The following is an 18,920-nucleotide window of genomic DNA, read 5'->3' on the forward strand; positions in this document are numbered from 1 at the left end:
AACCAATTACGCTTCACAAGGCGAGACTCACCTGTCCCCTCAAGATAGAGGGGGCGCGGTCCAGCATGAAAACTGTCCCCCAATCCAACCATGCTAGAGCCAACCCTAAGCAAGGGTTGTGAATCCGGGCAACGCAGACCAGGAAGACGTTGAATAGTGTAGGGCTGAGGGACGAACCTTGGGGAACGCCGCAGATGATCTTGGAGGCTTCGGAACAGAAAGGAGGGAGGCGAACGCTCTGGGTTCTGCTGGAGAGGAAGGAGGTGGTCCACTCTAGAGCTTTGTCCCGGATCCCTGCATTGTGGAGGCGTGTGCGTAGGATGCGACGGTGTCGAAGGCAGCCGAGAGGTCCAAGAGGATGAGGGCCGCGGTTTCGCCGTTGTCAAGCAGGGCCCTGATGTCGTCGGTCGCGCGATGAGGGCAGTTTCGGTACTGTGGTTGCTGCAGAACCCTGACTGGGATGGGTCCAGGATGTTGTTTTCTTCGAAGTAGTGGGTCAGTTGTCTGTTGACGATCTTCTCGATGACCTTGGCCGGGAATAGGAGCACAGAGATGGGGCGGAAGTTCTTGAGGTCTCTCAAGTCCGCTGTGGCTTTCTTGAGTAGGGGTTTGATCTCAGCATGCTTCCAGCTCTTGGGGTAGGTTGCGGTCTCGAAGGAGATGTTGATGAATTTGCGGAGGTGGGGTGCGATGGTGGCGCTTGCTTTGTTAAAGACGTGGTACAGGCATGGGTCTGACGGAGATCCAGAGTGGATGGTGCTCATGGTTTTGATTGTGTCATCTTCGTTCACGTTGGCCCAGACGAGCAGGGGGTTGTAGTTGAAGGTGGGAGGAGAGTCTGAGGAATCGGTGATTGGCGGGGTGGTCTGGCTGTTGAAGCTGTCATGGATGTCTGTGATCTTGTGGTGGAAGAAGGCGGCGAGGGAGTTGCACAGGTCTTGTGAAGGTGGGATGTTTGTGCTGGAGCTGGGGTTGGAGAGTTCATTCACGATGTTGAAGAGCTCCTTGCTGTTGTGTGCGTTGTTGTTCAGGCGGTCTTTGAAGGAGGTTTTCTTGGCAGATCTGATGAGGTGATGGTGATTGTGGATGGCGTTCTTGAAGGCGGCATGGTTGTTCGGTGTCTGTTCGAGGAGCCACTATCTCTCCAGTTTCCAGCAAGTTTGCTTGGATGCTCGAAGGTCCGAGGTGAACCAGATGGCTCCCTTGTTGGGACCTCTTATGCAGGGTTTATTGAGCGGGGCAAGGGTGTTGTAGGCTGCGAGGTCGGGATTGGTGGGTGGTTTTCGGGCGAGGCTGGTGTTCAGCTGGTCTTGGCTGATTTTGCTCCAGTTGCGGCGGGGGATCTGCTGGGTGTGGTGGTGGGTTTCTGGAAGGTGAAATGGATGCATCGGTGGTCGGTCCATGGGAGTTCGGTGGTGTGGCTGAAGGTGACATGGGGGCTAGCGGAGAAGACGGGGTCCAGTGTGTGGCCAGCAGAGTGTGCTGGAGTAGTGACGAGCTGTCCGAGAGTGCCAAGGCTGTCGATTAGGGTGGTGGAGTTGAGGTCGTTGATATTCTCCAGGTGAAAGTTCAGGTCGCCGAGGAAGACGTAGTCGGCGGAGGCTAGGGCGTGCCTGCTGACGAGGTCAGTGATGGAGTTGACTTGAGGCCGTGGTCCGGGGGTCTGTAGATGAGAGTTCCTCTGAGGGTGGTGTTGGGGTTGGTGTGGATCTGGAAGTGCAGGTGTTCGGCGGTGCTGAGGGTGTCGTCGGTACAGGTCTTGACCCTGATGGTGTTCTTGTGGACGATGGCGATTCCGCCTCCGACTCCCTTGGTACGATCCCTGCGGTGACCTTGCTGTTCAGCCACCTGGCTGATTCATTAAGGGCCTTTGTTGAGCGCCTTGACCTCCAAATCCACCTAGGAATGATATGGGACACCATGCTATGACGCCCCTGGACACCGTTTTGCTAACAAGGAGATCTCCACCATCAAGTCCTCAAAAACTGATCTCCTCCTGATTGTTGTCATATCATTGCCTCCCACATGAAGGATGATGAGCGCCGGCGGCAGCAGCCGCCGTCACAGAACCTCCTCGATGAGCTGGCGAAGACCATCAAGGCGCAGACCCCCTCTCACTATCCAAAGAAACCGGAGACCTGCGTCTCGACTGCGATACAGGTTGAAGAATGGCTGCGGCCGACGCACAAAGGACTGTCCAATAATCAAAACACTGGCGGAAGCCATGTGCCCAATGGTAAACTGAGAGGTCCTGAGAACAGAAAGGAAAAACCATTACATATGTGGTCATTGACGTGTGTCAAAAGGTGTTCCTAGATCATATGGAGGCGTACATAGCGCTTATAGCAATCTGACTTCCACCTCCCAATTCCTTTGACCATCTTGGTATTGAGCCCTGCCCCCGCTGCTGATGTTGCTGCCCCTATCCTAAAGGAATGGGAACTAAATTTGCCATGCGGCCAATTGCCAGCAAGGCTTTCCGCAATACTTGGGAAAACTGATACCGATACCTAGTAAGTGGGACCCTAGATGCCTGGACCAATAAAGAGGTGGAAGAAACCTGGTGACGAATCTGCAAGTACTTTTGAACTGCACATACTGGGCAACCACTGAAGTCACCAGTCCTCCCCAGTACTAACTATTCGTCCCTTCCTGCCTGGTCTGTCTTGGACCGTTGTATAGTAATTACCAAATCCTCCCCTTTCCAGAAAACATGAGTCACCAAAATTCCGCTGTGAATGTCCTGCTTAGACATGGCCACAAGTTCTGAGACTCGAAAAGCTCCATAAAAGGCAAGCGCGAAAGCTGCTGAGAATAGAGTGGCCTCAAAATCTGATTCACAGATCCCAGTCAGGGCCCCCAAGATCTTTTCTAGCTTGTCCATGTCAATGGGGTGCCGCTGGTCCGGGAACAACCCTTCCAACCTTTCCCATCCCTTAAGTGGCTGTCTGATAAGAAAAGATCGAGACCCACTAGTTTGGTAAAAAAGGCTACACTCCTGGCACTCGCAGCAGATTTCCCCTGCCCTCGCAAAAGCTCAAGAAAACCCAACCAACTACTCAAGGAACCAGGCTGCACCAAGGGGTCAGCAGATGTGTGATTTAAGTATCTATTAAATGCTTTCTCATATGCCCTTCTTGTTTATTGTGCTAGGCTGGCTGCCACTAGATCCGCCCAGGGTGAGTTCCAAGATTCCACAGCTGTCCCGGGAAATATGTGGGATCCAACTTGGCCCCTGGGTGGAACTGCCGAAAATCCTGTAACTTGAAACGAGACAATGCATCAGCTGCGTTATTAAAAATACCTGGTACATGTTTTGCCTGAAAAAGAATGTTATTCTGCAGACAGATCAACACCATCTCCTTCAACAGTCTTAACACCCTTCGGCACTTAGCATGTTGAAAATTAATACTTTGGACCACTGCCATGTTGTCAGACCAAAAAAAAACAGATTGATTGCGAAGTTGGTCTACCCATATGTGTAGTGCCACCACTATAGGAAATAACTCAAGGAAGGTTATGTTCTTCCAGTCCTCTGGAGGTGTGTGTCGATCGTCAGGGGCAGCCCAGGGTCAAGAAAACAACCTGACCCTCAAGGGACTTGAGTCCCCCTTTTAAATAAGTTCGGGCTGCCCCTGCCGGTCGCCTAGGAGCCCCCATCACACCCCCTTCAGCCAATCGGCTCACCCCTCGGGGTGAGCGCGATTTTAACAAATTTGCGTGGCGGCCACAGTTGGGCCGCCGGCTGAAACCAGTCCAATCCAGCTCGCACCTGTCCTGTGGCGCGCTATGCCTTGGTGCGTGCCCCCTGCCCAGTCAGAACAAACGCAGATTAGGCCAACAGGTGTCACATGGTGCGTGATCAGACTCAGTCCCCGCAGTACAAGTGATCCTGCCGCCCGAATCCAGTAATCTCATTAGAATAATGAGAACCTACGCGACATGGCTCCGCCAATGTTTGGTCAGGCACTAATTTTTGGGGTCCTCCTGAGTATCTCTGTCTCACTACATGCAAGGACACCTCAGTGCTATATACGGAGACGTCCGTGATATTGAGGAATTGTTTCCTCCTCAGCTAAGTAGGGAGTACCTAACTAATGCTGTAGGTTGTTCTAGCTTGAACCCTAAAAGGATAATCCCCATTTGGTGTGCTTATCTCTGAACAAAATTTACCATTCACCATGGCAAACCCATAGCAGGTAGCAATTGCAGTCAATATGTGACTTCCCCTTAGGCCATGTGCCAATAAATGTGCACTAAGAGCCCGGGGTAGGGGGTGGGGGTCCAGTTACATTTGTTTTTGAAGTTCATACAGCCTACAGAACAGAAATGTTCTATTCTTGGGTCACATTTCCAACAGTTGACGGGAACACAAACACATTTCACCACTATACACCTGCAAATACACCTGCCCAATATAGAGCTTATACATATTTAGAGATACCTCTATCTTATCAAGACCATAATAATTGGCTTGATGGCGCCCTACCACATACAATCCTACATGTTAGGCTAGGTTCATCTAGTAATGATGGCCCTACCTGGCCTTTACTGGCCACATATACAACGCACCCTGATGCAGCAACCTTGATGGTAGCTTAGGTTCGCCGCTGGAGCTTACGGAAATATCCAGACTATTAGTACAGATTGTAAAGAAAACATTAAATACAAACTCGGCACGTGCTGCCCTGGTGCAACCACATGTAGCATCACCGGGCATTAATCCTGCGACTGTACATTCAATCATGTTTAAGGTACCCGCCAAACGGGAAGAGATTCTGTTTTGGTTAGCTAAAAAAATAAATGCACTGGAAGCAGTATTTTCCCCCCATATGGGACCCTCAGGATAAGCATAGACTATTAGCTATGTGCTTGCCATTGGGGATGGTTCCCACAGTGAATAACTGCAATACTTGGGGTACAGAATTTGCCACACTCTATACTACCGCACATGGTACACAGACACTTGCCAATCTTCTGGAAGTGTTAAAACAAATTCAAGATGAGTACGGGGCTGCCCCAGCACTGGACTTGGGGATGTAACTTATGGGCAATTTTGCCACTGTATCTTCAATTGTATTAAGTAACCTTAGAGGGGAAGCAGTTGCACTAGCACTACTTATGCGGCTCCAGGATGTTCCTGTACAGGATCAAGAACGTGAGCTGCCAAAGATTATCGCTGAGACCTATTCTAGCATTGGTAGCGATAGTCTGGGGGCCAGACTCATGAAACCACAGTTTCAGGGTAAATCTAATAAAGATTCTACCAAACAAGCTCCTGAGGGTTCTAAAAAACAATGGGATAAAAAACTACAAACACCTAAAAAAAGAAAGGGGAGAATCTCTGCATTTGGAGATCCCTCAAAATAGATATACTCTCAGAAATATAGATAATATAAAAACGCCTGACAGATATCAATATACTGATACACGCCAATCTTGTGCCTTTCAGGACTCATTGGAAAGCACAGTGAGAGAGGTGGGTGGTCAGAGCGGAGAACTGAGTATGTGAAACCAAGACAGGAATCACAACGCTCAACAGAAATTTCTGTTAAAAAAGAAGATAAAGTTCCCCAACAAAAACCCCAATTTAAAAGAAAAAAGTGGCAGCAGTTGCAATTCGTCATGCCACTCAAGAAGAGGGCTCTATTGAAGAACAAGATGTGGGCACTAGCTCTGCTAGACAGTGCAGCAGAGGTCACAATAGTTTGCCAGAATCTTTAAGATCATCTGGAGGTGAAAGCAACTGATGACTTATTACAAGTCGAACCTGCAGACATGTGTGTCTCCACGCCTGACAGGGTGTACAAAGTAACAATACAGTTAGAAGGAGACACTGACACAACAATAGACGCAATCTTTTGGGACCGCATCATCAACATTTATGTTATTTTACTGGCCAAAAAGGATTGGCCACTTGAATTTGTCCATACTTGCCCATACAGGGAAGAGATTATCAAACCTTTCTAGCTTCTTGTTCCTGACAAGTTTGTAGAATCCTACACCATAGATTGGGCATTGGTGCAGGCACCCACGTTATATCGCAACCATGGAGGGTGGTATAAAGATTCCCCCTATCATGTAATTCCAATTAAGAGTCAAACCCAACCTCAACCGCAATACTCAATGAAATATTTCCAATGGCTTCTTTTGCCAAAATGTAGCAGCAGAGTTTTGAGACCTAACAAGTTTCAGTGCACTAGGCTCCCAGAAGAAATTCTGTTGTTTACCGCAGGGGTACAAGAACAGCCCAGGACTGTTCGTGGCTCATGTAACTTCAATACTGCACAACATCAATATGAAAGAGTCCTGTACACCAATGGCTCAGCACAACCTGCTATAGGCACAAAGCATCAATACTCCACTGCATGCGCAGTCGTAAGTGGCTCTATGGAAGATAGTAAATTCTATCCACCTATATGCAAACCCTAGGGGATTACACTGCACAACTAGCAGAGCTAAAGGCTCTGGTGATGGCACTGGAACATACGGACCCTGACCAGCTAACACTGATTGTCTGTCATTCATACTATTGTGTCCAGTCCTTCAATGAATATCTGCATTATTGGTGCCAAAATGGGTTCAGAGATTCCAAAGGTAACACCATCAAATACAGACTTCTGTGGGGTAAAGTAGCAGATCTGAAGGAAACGCTACCAAATGTCCATGTTGTACACACACTTGGACACCAGGGCATTGGAATACACATTGCTGGGAATACACTGGCTGATGAAGCAGCCAAATCAGCAGTAGCTACGGTTTCTGTTGCTGCAGTAACTCATTCTAGGACGAAACCGGACGATGAAATATGGGCTGCCCTGACAGCCACAGCTGAAGGTACGCCCTTACCAAAAGCATATCCTGCTAAATATTCCTACCGGATGGCAGACCTGTTGTTCGCCATAGCTATAATACCAGGTGTGGGTAATCGCGAGATTCCCAACAAAGATGAAGACAGAGTTGATCAAAGCAGCGCATAAGGGAGTTGCTTCTGCCCATGCTGGTCTGGTGGCTACAATATCATTATGCAAGCTCGTTATTGATGGCCAGGACTATACAAACAGACCAAGCAGTATGTCCTTTGTTGTGATATCTGCCAACAAATTAAGAGGTCCACCGTCAAATGCACACCGCAGACACCCCTCTTAATTTCTAACAAACCATTACAATGTGTGTACCTGGACCATTGCGGCCCTTTGACACCCAACAGTGCATACAAATACATTCTAGTCGCTGTTGACTCCTGCTCCAGATTTCTATGGGTGTGGCCATGGCGCTCAGCTGATGCTCGGACTGTTATTAAAGATGTGCAAGTCTTTATTGGCACATATGCAGTTTCAGTTGCGACTTTGCACTCTGACCAGGGCCATGCTTTCGCCTCAAGGGCATTCAGGGACGCCATGTCTTCGTTAGGGGTCCAACTCCATTACTCGTCTCCATTTCATCCTGAGGGAAATAGTGTTGTGGATTGACAAAAACAAGGTTTGAAGCAATCCTTAACAGCCAGTGTACTAGGTACGGGTCGTAGTTGGCTTAATCACCTGCATGGAGTCAGGAGAGCACTTAGTAATCTGCCTAGAAGGATGAGACTTCCGTCAGCCATTTAATGGTTTGTAAACAGCAGTCCTTGCATGGGGCGTGTAACGCTTCGGCAGCGAACTTGAATTGTTATCTGAAGGGAGTCCCGGTCCCCTTGATTAGACCTGCGTTCCAGGTACTCTCAAATGGCAGCTATGTGCTCCTTAATAGTGAGAGCTGTTGTGGGATGCAAGCCGGAATAGTTTATGTTGTTTCGGTCTCCAAAATTGTTGCATGCTGGGGGAATGTACTTTTTCCTCCTACACGACAGAGGGAAGTAGCTGAGATTTGTCCCTATATCGCTAATTCAAATGTGAATTTTGACAAGCTGAGCAGACTTGAGGCTTTATTGTTTCAAAAACATGTGGCACTTACATCTGCACGCAAGACCTATGCGTTTCAGGTTGTGAGGTCATCCACAGGATAGTCCCTTTTAAGCACTAACTTTCTGAGACACTTTAGTGAACTTGTGGGTCGGATATTTAACGCGTCCAGTACTACTGGAATCGCACATTTCTTTAAGGCTGTTGGTTCTGAATGCTTTCACACCTTTTCCTCTATATGTGGCTGAATACCTTCAGCCATACACTCAATATTTTCCAGTATTTTCGGGGGATTTCCAATAACTTTGGCTATCATAGGTGGCATTTTGCTAATGCTACTTTCTCTACGCAATGGCTGTCCTGTTACAACAAGGAGGACTAAAAGCGCTTCCAGCAGCGCAGCTGTGTCGTGACCGCATGATGCAGTACTTTGCAGCAACACTCCTGGAGCAATTGGAGTGTGACTGGTCTCTGTCATTCAGATTGGTTTTGCATTGTGTGCAGCCTGTCTTACGGTGCCTCTGGTGCCCTTTTGAATGTGCATTGAAAGTTTTCATTCTACGCAGCGCTTGCTTTCATTGGACGCTGATCTGTTGATGTTCTCACTGGGGGCTTATTACCAGACATGCGCGCTGAGGATGCGTTTGCTACAGGAAGCTGTTTATGATGTACCCTTTGTGGATCATGCAGCTATAAACTCACTGTTGGGCACACCACGGAATGTTGCTGCCTCGGCTGGAGCTCAGGCTTTGGAACACGAATGCTCCTTGGTTTTCCTTGGCGAGTAACTTCCTATTTTACCAACTGCCGAAGTGGAGGATTTCTTATCTTCAATTATCCCGGATTCAATTGGTGACTTTAAAACTGACTGACTTTTGAAATTCGGCTTTCTCAACACCACAGTTAATATTTGAAATTGTCCTTTTCATACCTGCTCAAGTGTCTTAACTAGTCATCATTGACATTCATATATATATATATATATATATATATATATATATATATATATATATATATGTATACACACACACATATATACACACACACACAAACATACATGCTTTAAGATGAATTTTAGAAGCTTTTATATATTAAGTTAGGCTTTGAACCACTTTTGAACCAGCAAGGGGAGGGTGTTGTGTAGCCATCTTTAGCTATAGTTTTATACACGTATTTTAGCAAACTAGGCCTGCCATTGTGCACTTTAACCTAGATATATTTTATTTAGCTTTGTTATATTATTTTAAAATTAGCCACATTTGTGGTCTTGTTTTATTTTCTCTATCTAGCTGTTCTTCGCCTAGGTCAGCACTGCATTCTTAAACAAGACATTTCTTTCACTCTGTGCTTTTCTCAAGGCTGCAGTAAGATAGGTTGCCGGCAAAAGTGGTACCCTTTGTCTCTAATGTTCACAGAAACATACACACTGTTACGTGGGGATCCTTTTTATGTACCCCTCCCTGTGGATTCCTCCTTTTTGGTGGATGTGGCGCGGGCAGTAGGGTGCGGACCTGTGCTGGCTTCGGCAGCACATATACTAGAACTGGAATGATACAGAGAAGATTAGCATGGCCCCTGCGCAAGGATGGCACGCAAATTCGTGAAGCATTCCATACTCAATGCTTAATTTTTTATTTTTATTTTTTAAAAAGATGCTCAATTGAACTCCTTTGTCATAAAAAGGGTATTGGTGGGTTGATCCAGCTCGGAGGGCCCCCGGAAGGAAAGCAGACTCCCCCTCTCACCCTCCTCTTTATGCACCCTCTAATCCTACATTGACAAAGTCTGCAATTCCCCATTTGAGGTGTTGCTATTCGCAGCAGCATTTACAATAGCTTTCTATGGTGCATTCCGGGTGGGCGAGTTGGAGGGTACATCCAAGACTGACATCGCTGGAGGGCTGAAGCTTGCTGTCGTATGCACTGAATCAGGATGCCTGACGATTTGGTTGCGTAGATCCAAAACCAACCAGAAGGGAAAAGGGGTGACCATTAAGTTAAAGGCTACGCAGGGCTCCCCATTATGTCCCCTCGATCACTTAGGGTCCTACTTAGCAGTTTGCCCAACCACGGGCGCCCCAGCACTGTTCATTCACGAGAACGAAGAATACCTGTCTAGATATCAATTTTCAGTGGTATCGACAGCCCCTATAGAGGCAGCTGGGTTGAACTCCTAAGGCTACTCACCACATTAATTTTGCATAGGGGCAGCTACAATGGCGGCTGAGGCTGGCATGTCTGCAGAAGAAGTAAAAACGATCGGCCGATGGTCCTTCAGTTGCTTTAAGTGGTACATTCGGCCGGATTTGCAGTAATACATATGACATTCACTGTGAATGATCATTATATCTTGTCGTCACTCACGCTGTTTTGTCTTCTGTTTTAGTAGCATGCCCCCACATGTGGGGTGGGTGTTTGGCACTCCTTTATCCGGCGAGCAGCCTTCAGGTTGCAACTGCTCCGTAAACCTAAGCCTGAATTGATTTGTGAGGTTTCCTTCCGGTGGTGTGGGATGGGTGGTGCGAGAGTCGACCAACTACAACAGCTCATAGGATCCGGAGACCGCCAGACAGCCCACACACCCCCACTAGCTATACGCAGACCGACAATCTTACTTGTTGGAAGAAGCTTTTTATTATCACAATTTTTTTGTATTAAATCAAGTCATAAATCACTTCACTTAAAACTTCAATAATATTTACAAAACATGAGATACAAATCAGCAACCATAAATCTTTTTCTGACAGGATCCCTTCCTGTCCTGAACCACCATTGGACCACACAAGTGAACCGTACCTCACCAGTATCCCTAGGAGGGGTGGTTTCCCTGACTACACCGTTCCTTGTCCTCACACTCAGGGTTCTGCCCCCCTCCAAACATCAATCCGTCTCGGGTGTAACGGGGCGGCCAAGAGCGGGAGCCCCAAGGCCCCCCCAACGATCTGGGCTCCCTTACCCCTTAATCTGGTGTGTACATCCGCAGGTTGGCTCAGGACTTCATGATCCTATCCCTGGTGTCCTCCTGGTGCCCCAGCCTTGGGGACCACTCTGTTGTTTCTGGTCACTTTAATACCTCACTTTACGCCACGAGGGCGATCAGGGCCCCAAAGTTCCTTCGTCCTCCCCACCCGCGAAAAGACTGCGAGCAAAAAAACACGTGAGAAATGAACTGATCGATACCGGCATCAGACAAATGCACCATATCCTTGTAAAACATGTTAGGGCCATTTAAGAGTTTGTGAGGAATGTTCCATAAGCGCCCTGGACCTGGGCATAGTTTAGTCATTTCTGCGACATTGACTGTTCTTGATTTGATTCCTGCGCCCCACTTGCGTCGAGGCACCATATGAGACCACGCAATTGCCGCGTTTGGGTATTGCTTTGCCAATTTCATGATCTCTATAAATATTGTTTCTCTCAGTGCCTTGCGACCCATTCGCACCAAGTCATTGCCTCCTAGGTGAATAATGATGAGATCCGGGAACTGGAGTCCCTCAAATCTTTTAGCCAATGTGACCAGCTGTTGCAGTTGGGCGATTCCCATTCCGCCAACTCCGCAACAACGGAAAGCCACGCCTTGAACCATCACCGGATTCGGCTCACAGAGCTATTGCACCCTGTAGGCCGCACGTCGAACAAACGAATCCCCCAAGACCCATACTACATGAGGTGACACTGAACTGAAACGAAAAGAAAAGTGCATGAAGAGATCAAAGTTCAGTAATCCGTTTGTGTCAAGGAAATTTAGTTTAAACTAGTTCTGGCCTAATGTACCGCCTATAGCAATTAGATGTCCAACGACCGATGCACTTCACCTTGGACACTGGCAGCCCCGCGCTAGCTGCCAACATAGATGCCCCAATTCTAAAGGAATGCGAGGAGTACCCTTGTTGGTCCACCCCCATAGACCTCAGCGCTGCTTTGAAAACCTCTAAGAATTGGTAGCGAGAAAGACATTCCCCGTTAGCGTGGATGAACAAAGCGGAAGAGCCTGTCGGCGGCCGGAACGAGAGAAGATCTCATCAGTTCCACAGGGAAAAGGGGGGACCCACTAGCAGCACTGAGTGTAATGCGCACTCCTCTTTTAAGCTGGTCCGTTTTAGACTTGCACAGGACTATAGACAACAACTCTGGACTGAGCAGCAGATCGCCCCACTGCAAACCTCCTGCGTGATCGCTCCTGGAGGAGCCCACCAGTTCACTGATGCGGAATGCCCCGTAGAAGGCTACCGTGAATGCTGCTGAAAATAGTGCTGCCTCTGCCTGCGAAGAGCACACTACTGGGAGAGTGCGAAGAATATTCTCCAGCAGTACCGCTGTTTTCGGGCGTCTACAGTCTGACCTAACATTGTCACTCCCTGGCCCAACCCGCTAGAGTCCGTCTAATAATGAGTGTTTAGCGGGGACTCCAAGTTCGTAATTCTAGCGAAAAAACAGATCGCGACCAGGTAAGCTTTTGCACAAGAAACAGGTCTCCCCATGTCTTTCAAATGCTTTAGAAATGCGCATATAGCTGATACTGAAAACAAGCCTTCAAATTTGTTGAGCCTGCAAGAACTGCCTGTTCTGGTAAAAATCGTTCTCATAAGCCCTTCTAGTACGCGCTGCTAAAGATGTTGCTACTAAGCCTGGGAGGGCGGGACACCAATCTTCCACAGAGACTCTGGGAACTCCGTCATCTTCTCCTTCGCCTGAGGGTGATATCGCAGAAAGTCCTGCATCAATGAGCGAGACAGGACATCAGCTGCATTGTTATGAATCCCTGGTACATGCTTAGCCCGGAATGTAATATGCTGTAAACATGTTAAGATTAAACATTTTAGGAGACAGAGGACCAGTGGGCATGTAGCCCTTTGTCTATTAATGGCTTCTACCACAGCCATGTTATCAGACCAAAAGATTACAAACCTATCCTTAAAATCCTCCGCCCAGATGGTGACTGCAACAATAATAGGGAAGAGTTCCAAAAAGGCTATATTCTTTGTCAAAACCATGCTGACCCACTTGGTTGGCCAATCCGCCCTGCACCACAGAGGGCCCAAGATTGCCCCAAAACCCATGCTTCCCGCTGCATCCATGTAAAGCCCCAGAGTAGGGCTTGAAACCGCTGGATGAGGCCAAATTACAGCCCCATTAAAGTCCTGCAGGAAAACCTCCCACAACTTTAAATCCTCCTTGACCTCTAGCGACAACCGAGTGTGATGGTGCTTTTCAGACAACCCAGCCATTGAACTAGTGATGGACCTAGAAAAGGGGCGAGCCATGGGAATAATTCTTAGAGCGAAATTCAGCTGACACACTAGCACCTGCAATTGGTGAAGGGTGACTTTCTTTTGAGATAACATAATTTTTATGGACTCTTTGAATACCAGTAGCTAATCCTTAGGCAGGCGACACTCACCTGCCACTGAATCGATCTCAATCCCCAGGAAAGTAATACAAATTGCGGGCCCTGCTGTTTTTTCAGGAGCCAAAGGTACCCCAAAGTCTTTAAACATCGTGGTCAAGGCCTGGAGAGCCCACCCGCATTTCTCTGATCTAGGTGGACCCAATACTAGGAAATCATCCAAATAATGTATAACATCGAGTTGCCCGGTGCGATTTGAAAAGATCCACGGCAGGAAGGTGTTAAACTGCTCAAAATAGCTGCACGATACGCTACAACCCATGGGGCATGCATTTATCATAAAAATACCCTCCTTGGAATTGAAAACCTAGTAGGTGGTAATCATCAGGGTGAACCGGAAGAAGTCTGAAAGCTGATTCTATGTTGGTTTTTGCCAACAAAGCCCCATGGCCTAAGCCCCTCAATATTTCCAATGCTTTGTCAACAGTGGCATAGCGAACCGGGCACAGCTGAGGATCGATAGCCTCATTCACCGATACCCCCAGAGGAGGAGCAGACAAATTATGAATTAGCCTGAACTGTCCCGGCTCCTTCTTGGGAACAACCCCCAAAGGAGAACAAAGCTTTTTAAAGGCGGGAAAAGGAAGGGGCCCTCTAACCTGCCCAAGGCGCATTCTTTTGATAACTTCTTGGCCACCACTCCTGGGTTCCGTACTGCTGATACTAGATTCTGGCAATGGTTAACTGGGGAGACGTTGGAGGCCGGGATTCTAAGACCAAAGGAAAATCCATGTGCTAGTAATTCTGCCGACCCAGTCGCAGGATTAGCCTGTAACCACGGGAGCAGAGCGTCAAACTTAATGGGGGACAGCAAAGGTGATTCAGTTAGAGGGTTTGTTCCCATCTCTGCTTTTTTCTTTGGATTTTTTGATGCATTTAAATTCTGGTCGAGAGGGGTGTCCACAAAAGGAACAGTTGCGCCTGAATTTGCAAGACCCAGCAGGGTGCGAACATGTCTTCCTATTAAACGCCCAACAAGATCCTTTCTTCTCGTTTGAGTATTGTGCATGAAAGGGCTGCCTCCCTTGTACCTTGTTATTAACACATTCTAACCAGACGTTCACCTCAGTCTGGTCCCAACCAATAGATGGTTCCTCCACCTTAGCCCAGCGGAAATCCCTGTCGTATTCCAACCAAGCAGTGCCTCCATAAGTGTTTTGTGCCTTCAATATTTTGTTAGCATAGCAAATCATCGCAATACCCAAATCAGGTTTCTTTTCTAACATCACTGACATGAATACATTGAACCCGAACAACCAGTTCGTAATGCTCTCCTCCACCTTGGTTTTTTTGTCCCCTGAAGAAGACGCCTTAACTTCTTTATCTTTATTCTCTACCTCCCTCCTTTTTGCCCGGATTAATGAAAATATGTGAACAAAATCCTCTTTCTAAATCATTTCCTTTACTTCGCACTAACATGCGCTGCCAGCTTACCTGGTCTTGACAGTAATGCATCGATGGCTGGCCCCTCCTTTGCAGAATTATTTTTGTCTGTAACCTTGCTAGTTTCGGTCGACCCATTTTTAACTAAAGGGTTAGTAGGATTCACAGCGCCCGGTGCCGGGGTGACACTCGGGCTACTTGATGCCGCCTGCAGTGGAATTGAGCTATGTGCTGATGACAGTGCATCTACCTGGCGCTTCAGTTCTGTTAATGAATTCTGCAAAGAATCATTCAAATTCCAAGGAGTTGTAGGGGAGGGGGGCTACCAGCTGGGACATTAATATTTGCTAGCAGTCTAGACACTTCCAGCAAGGCTTGCGTGGTTGATCTTGCGCCTGCGCAGGCTGAGGGGGTAACTGAGGTGTCAGGGGAGATATGGTTAGTGTTGCTGGCGTTGGAACCACTGGCAAGGGGGATGGTGGGACCCCTGGCCCCGTTAGGGGTGACAGGGAAGCCAATGATTTGCGTATATTGGCTGCAACTTCAGCCACACCTAGACCTGGCGATGTGATCGCACCCTCGCTCTTCCCCTGATGCTCGGACGGCCTGCTCACAGAGGGAACTGGAATCTCAGGCAACGCAACCTGCTCTGGGAGACTAACTACCTTAGTAGAGGACTGTGAAGTTGGTGCTTTCCCTTTGTTCCTGCGCTTCACCGGTGGGAATGCCGCGCGATGAGCTATGTGGGACCATCTAGGACGACTGCTATTAGTCCCATTAACCTCGTTATCTGATGCTGCATCACTACTGTCAGTATCATCATTGCCTAATTTATCAAGAACCATCTTCAAGAGTTGGGATAATTCTGGGTCCCTTCCTTTTCTTTTCCCTGCACTAGTCTTGTTAGATGGCATGATCTAAGGAAGTAACAGCGGCTACACTGCAGTGCAGCAATTTTTAATTCAGCACAATGTATTCAAAGACGTTAATGATGTATCTGTAATCAAAATCATAACATTTAACAGTTATTCAAGCACCATTAGAACAACATGAATTACTTCATTTAACTGGTCAGGAGACTAGGCCAAACGAGACAACAATTACAGTCCCCAGGCCAGCTCACGTACACCAAGCCAGAAACCTGGCTAAAATTACTGTTGTTTGGCAACTTTCAATTGAAGAGACAACTATGCTTCTTTAAATACACTGTGGCGCGATGTCATATGTCAATCCAAAGAAACACAATCACTCTTTAAAAAAACCCACGCGCACACGATTAAACAACAATAACTAATCAGTTGCTAAATTATGTACATGCCCATAATGCTGGAGCCAATGAAATGCCCCAGCCTTCCTTAAACAAAAACAATTACTAAGATTACTGTAGTTTGGCAACTGTCAATTGAAGAGACAAATATGCCTCTTTAAAAACACTGTGGGGAGATGTTGTGTGTAAAACCAAAGAAACACAATGACTCTTTAAATAAACTCCTGGCACACACGATTCAATAAAACAGTAACTACTCAGTAGTTAAATTATGTACATGCCCATAATGCTAGAACCAATGAAATGCACCAGCTGTCTTTAAAGAAAAGCAATTACCAGGAGTACACGAGAAAGGCAAGCGGTGACAAAGGAAACAGTGGTGTGCTATAACAGGTTAAACAACCATAAAGGAACCAAAAGCGATATTAAAAAAAGAAAATGCCACAAACACTTGTTGGTTGCAAGGGTAAACACAACAGGTCTTACCGAGGAACGAAATCAAAGCGCAACCACAGTGGTATCTCTAAGTTAAAACAGTCAATTTTTAAACAAAGCGCACGGCGCGCGGTGGGAAAGTGCAACCACAGTGGTATTTCTAAGTTAAACAGGTTTCTAAGTTAACCCCTTCTCTGCCAGGCCTTTTCCCCCTCCTGGGCCAGGCCTTTTTTTGCCTATTTGGAATAGTTCTCATTTAGGCCCTCATAACTTTTTGTCCACATAAGCTACCCATGCGAAATTTGTGCCCTTTTTTTCCAACATCCTAGGGATTCTACAGGTACCCAGACTTAGTGAGTTCCCCTGAAGGAGGCCAAGAAATTTGCCAAAATACAGTGAAAATTTCGTGATTTTTTTTTTTAAATGGGAAAAAGGGGCTGCAGAAGGCGGCTTGTGGTTTTTCCCTGAAAATGGCATCAACAAAGGGTTTGCAGTGCTAAAATCACCAGCTTCCCAGCTTTCAGGAACAGGCAGACTTGAATTAGAAAACCCAATTTTTCAACACAATTGTGGAATTTTACTGGGACATACACCATTTTTACGATTTTTTTGTGCTTTCAGCCTCCTTCCAGTCAGTGACAGGAATGGGCGTGAAACCAATGCTGGATCCCAGAAACCTAAACATTTCTGAAAACTAGACAAAATTCTGAATCCAGCAAGGGTTAATTTGTGTAGATCCTACAAGGGTTTCCTACAGAAAATAACAACTGAAAAAAACAAAATATATTGAAATTGAGGTGAAAAAAACAGCAATTTTTCTCTAAGTTTTACTCTAACTTTTTCCTGCAATGTCAGATTTTTGAAAGTAATATACAGTTACGTCTGCTGGACTCTTCTGGCTCTCGGGGATATATAGGGCTTGTAGGTTCATTAAGAACCCTAGGTACCCAGAGCCAATAAATGAGCTGCACCCTGCAGTGGGTTTTCATTCTATACCGGGTATACAGCAATTAATTTGCTGAAATATAAAGAGTGAAAAATAACTATCAAGAAAACCTTTGTATTTCCAAAATGGGCACAAGATAAGGTGTTGAGGAGCAGTGGTTATTTGCACATCTCTGAATTCCGGGGTGCCCATATTAGCATGTGAATTACAGGGCATTTCTCAAATAGACATCTTTTTTACACACTCTCTTATATTTGGAAGGACAAAATGTAGAGGAAGACAAGGGGCAATAACATTTGTTTTGCTATTTTATGTTCCCCCAAGTCTCCCGATAAAAATGATACCTCACTTGTGTGGGTAGGCGTAGGGCCCGCGACAGGAAATGCCCCAAAACACAACATGGACACATCCCATTTTTTGACAGTAAGCAGAGGTGTTTTTTGCAAAGTGTCTACCTGTAGATTTTGGCCTCTAGCTCAGCCGGCACCTAGAGAAACCTACCAAACCTGTGCATTTCTGAAAACCAGAGACCTAGGGGAATCCAAGATGGGGTGACTTGTGGGGCTCTGACCAGGTTCTGTTACCCAGAATCCTTTGCAAACCTACAAATTTGGCTAAAGAAAACACATTTTCCTCACATTTCGGTGACAGAAAGTTCTGGAATCTGAGAGGAGCCACAAATTTCCTTCCACCCATTGTTCCCCCAAGTCTCCCGATAAAAATGATACCTCACTTGTGTGGGTAGGCCTAGCGCCTGGGACAGGAAATGCCCCAAAACACAATGTGGACACATCCCATTTTTTGATAGAAAACAGAGGTGTTTTTTGCAAAGTGCCTACCTGTAGGTTTTGGCCTCTAGCTCAGCCGGTACCTAGAGAAACCTACCAATCCTGTGCATTATTGAAAACTAGAGACCTAGGGGAATCCAAGATGGGGTGACTTGTGGTGCTCTGACCAGGTTCTGTTACCCAGAATCCTTTGCAAACCTCAAAATTTGGCCAAAAAAACACTTTTTCCTCTCATTTCGGTGACAGAAAGTTCTGGAATCAGAGAGGAGCCACAAATTTCCTTTCACCCAAGTCTCCCGATAAAAATGGTACCTCACTTGTGTGGGTAGGCCTAGCGCCCACGAAAGGAAATGGCTCAAAACACAACGTGGACACATCAAAATTATCAAATACAAAACTACCTGTTTTTGCAGGGGGGCGCCTACGTTTTTGGTCCTGGGCTCAGCAGCCTTCTAGGGAAACCTACCAAACCCAGACATTTCGAAAACTAGACACCCGAGGAAGTCCAGTGAGGTGTGACTTGCGTGGATCCCCCAATGTTTTCTTACCCAGAATCCTCTGCAAACCTCAAATTTAGCTAAAAGAAATCACATTTTTCCCACATTTCTGTGTGGGATCACCGCACTGGGACACATTTCATATCACCCAATGTTCCCCTCAGTCTCCAGGTAAAAATGATACCTCATTTGTGTAGGTGGGCCAAGTGCTTGTGAAAGGGAAGAGCCAAAAACATGTTGATATTGAGGGGGAACAAAGGGGGTCCAAAAGGGCAGTTTGCAAAAAAACATTTTTAG

The 18,920-nt window shown here is 46.8% G+C and overlaps 1 protein-coding gene and 1 non-coding gene across 3 annotated transcripts in view; one reads left to right on the forward strand and one right to left on the reverse strand.

Annotated features, from left to right (window-relative positions):
* PCCA (propionyl-CoA carboxylase subunit alpha) overlaps positions 1-18,920 on the reverse strand; it is a 2,021,650-nt gene that overhangs the window by 1,330,010 nt on the left and 672,720 nt on the right. The gene's annotated exons all lie outside the window — the stretch shown is intronic.
* LOC138252460 (U6 spliceosomal RNA) lies at positions 9,415-9,521 on the forward strand. The gene has a single exon (XR_011195206.1). It is a non-coding gene; the product is annotated as a U6 spliceosomal RNA (small nuclear RNA).

Source organism: Pleurodeles waltl, chromosome 8 (assembly GCF_031143425.1).
Source record: "Pleurodeles waltl isolate 20211129_DDA chromosome 8, aPleWal1.hap1.20221129, whole genome shotgun sequence".
In the NCBI taxonomy this organism is placed as follows: domain Eukaryota; kingdom Metazoa; phylum Chordata; class Amphibia; order Caudata; family Salamandridae; genus Pleurodeles; species Pleurodeles waltl.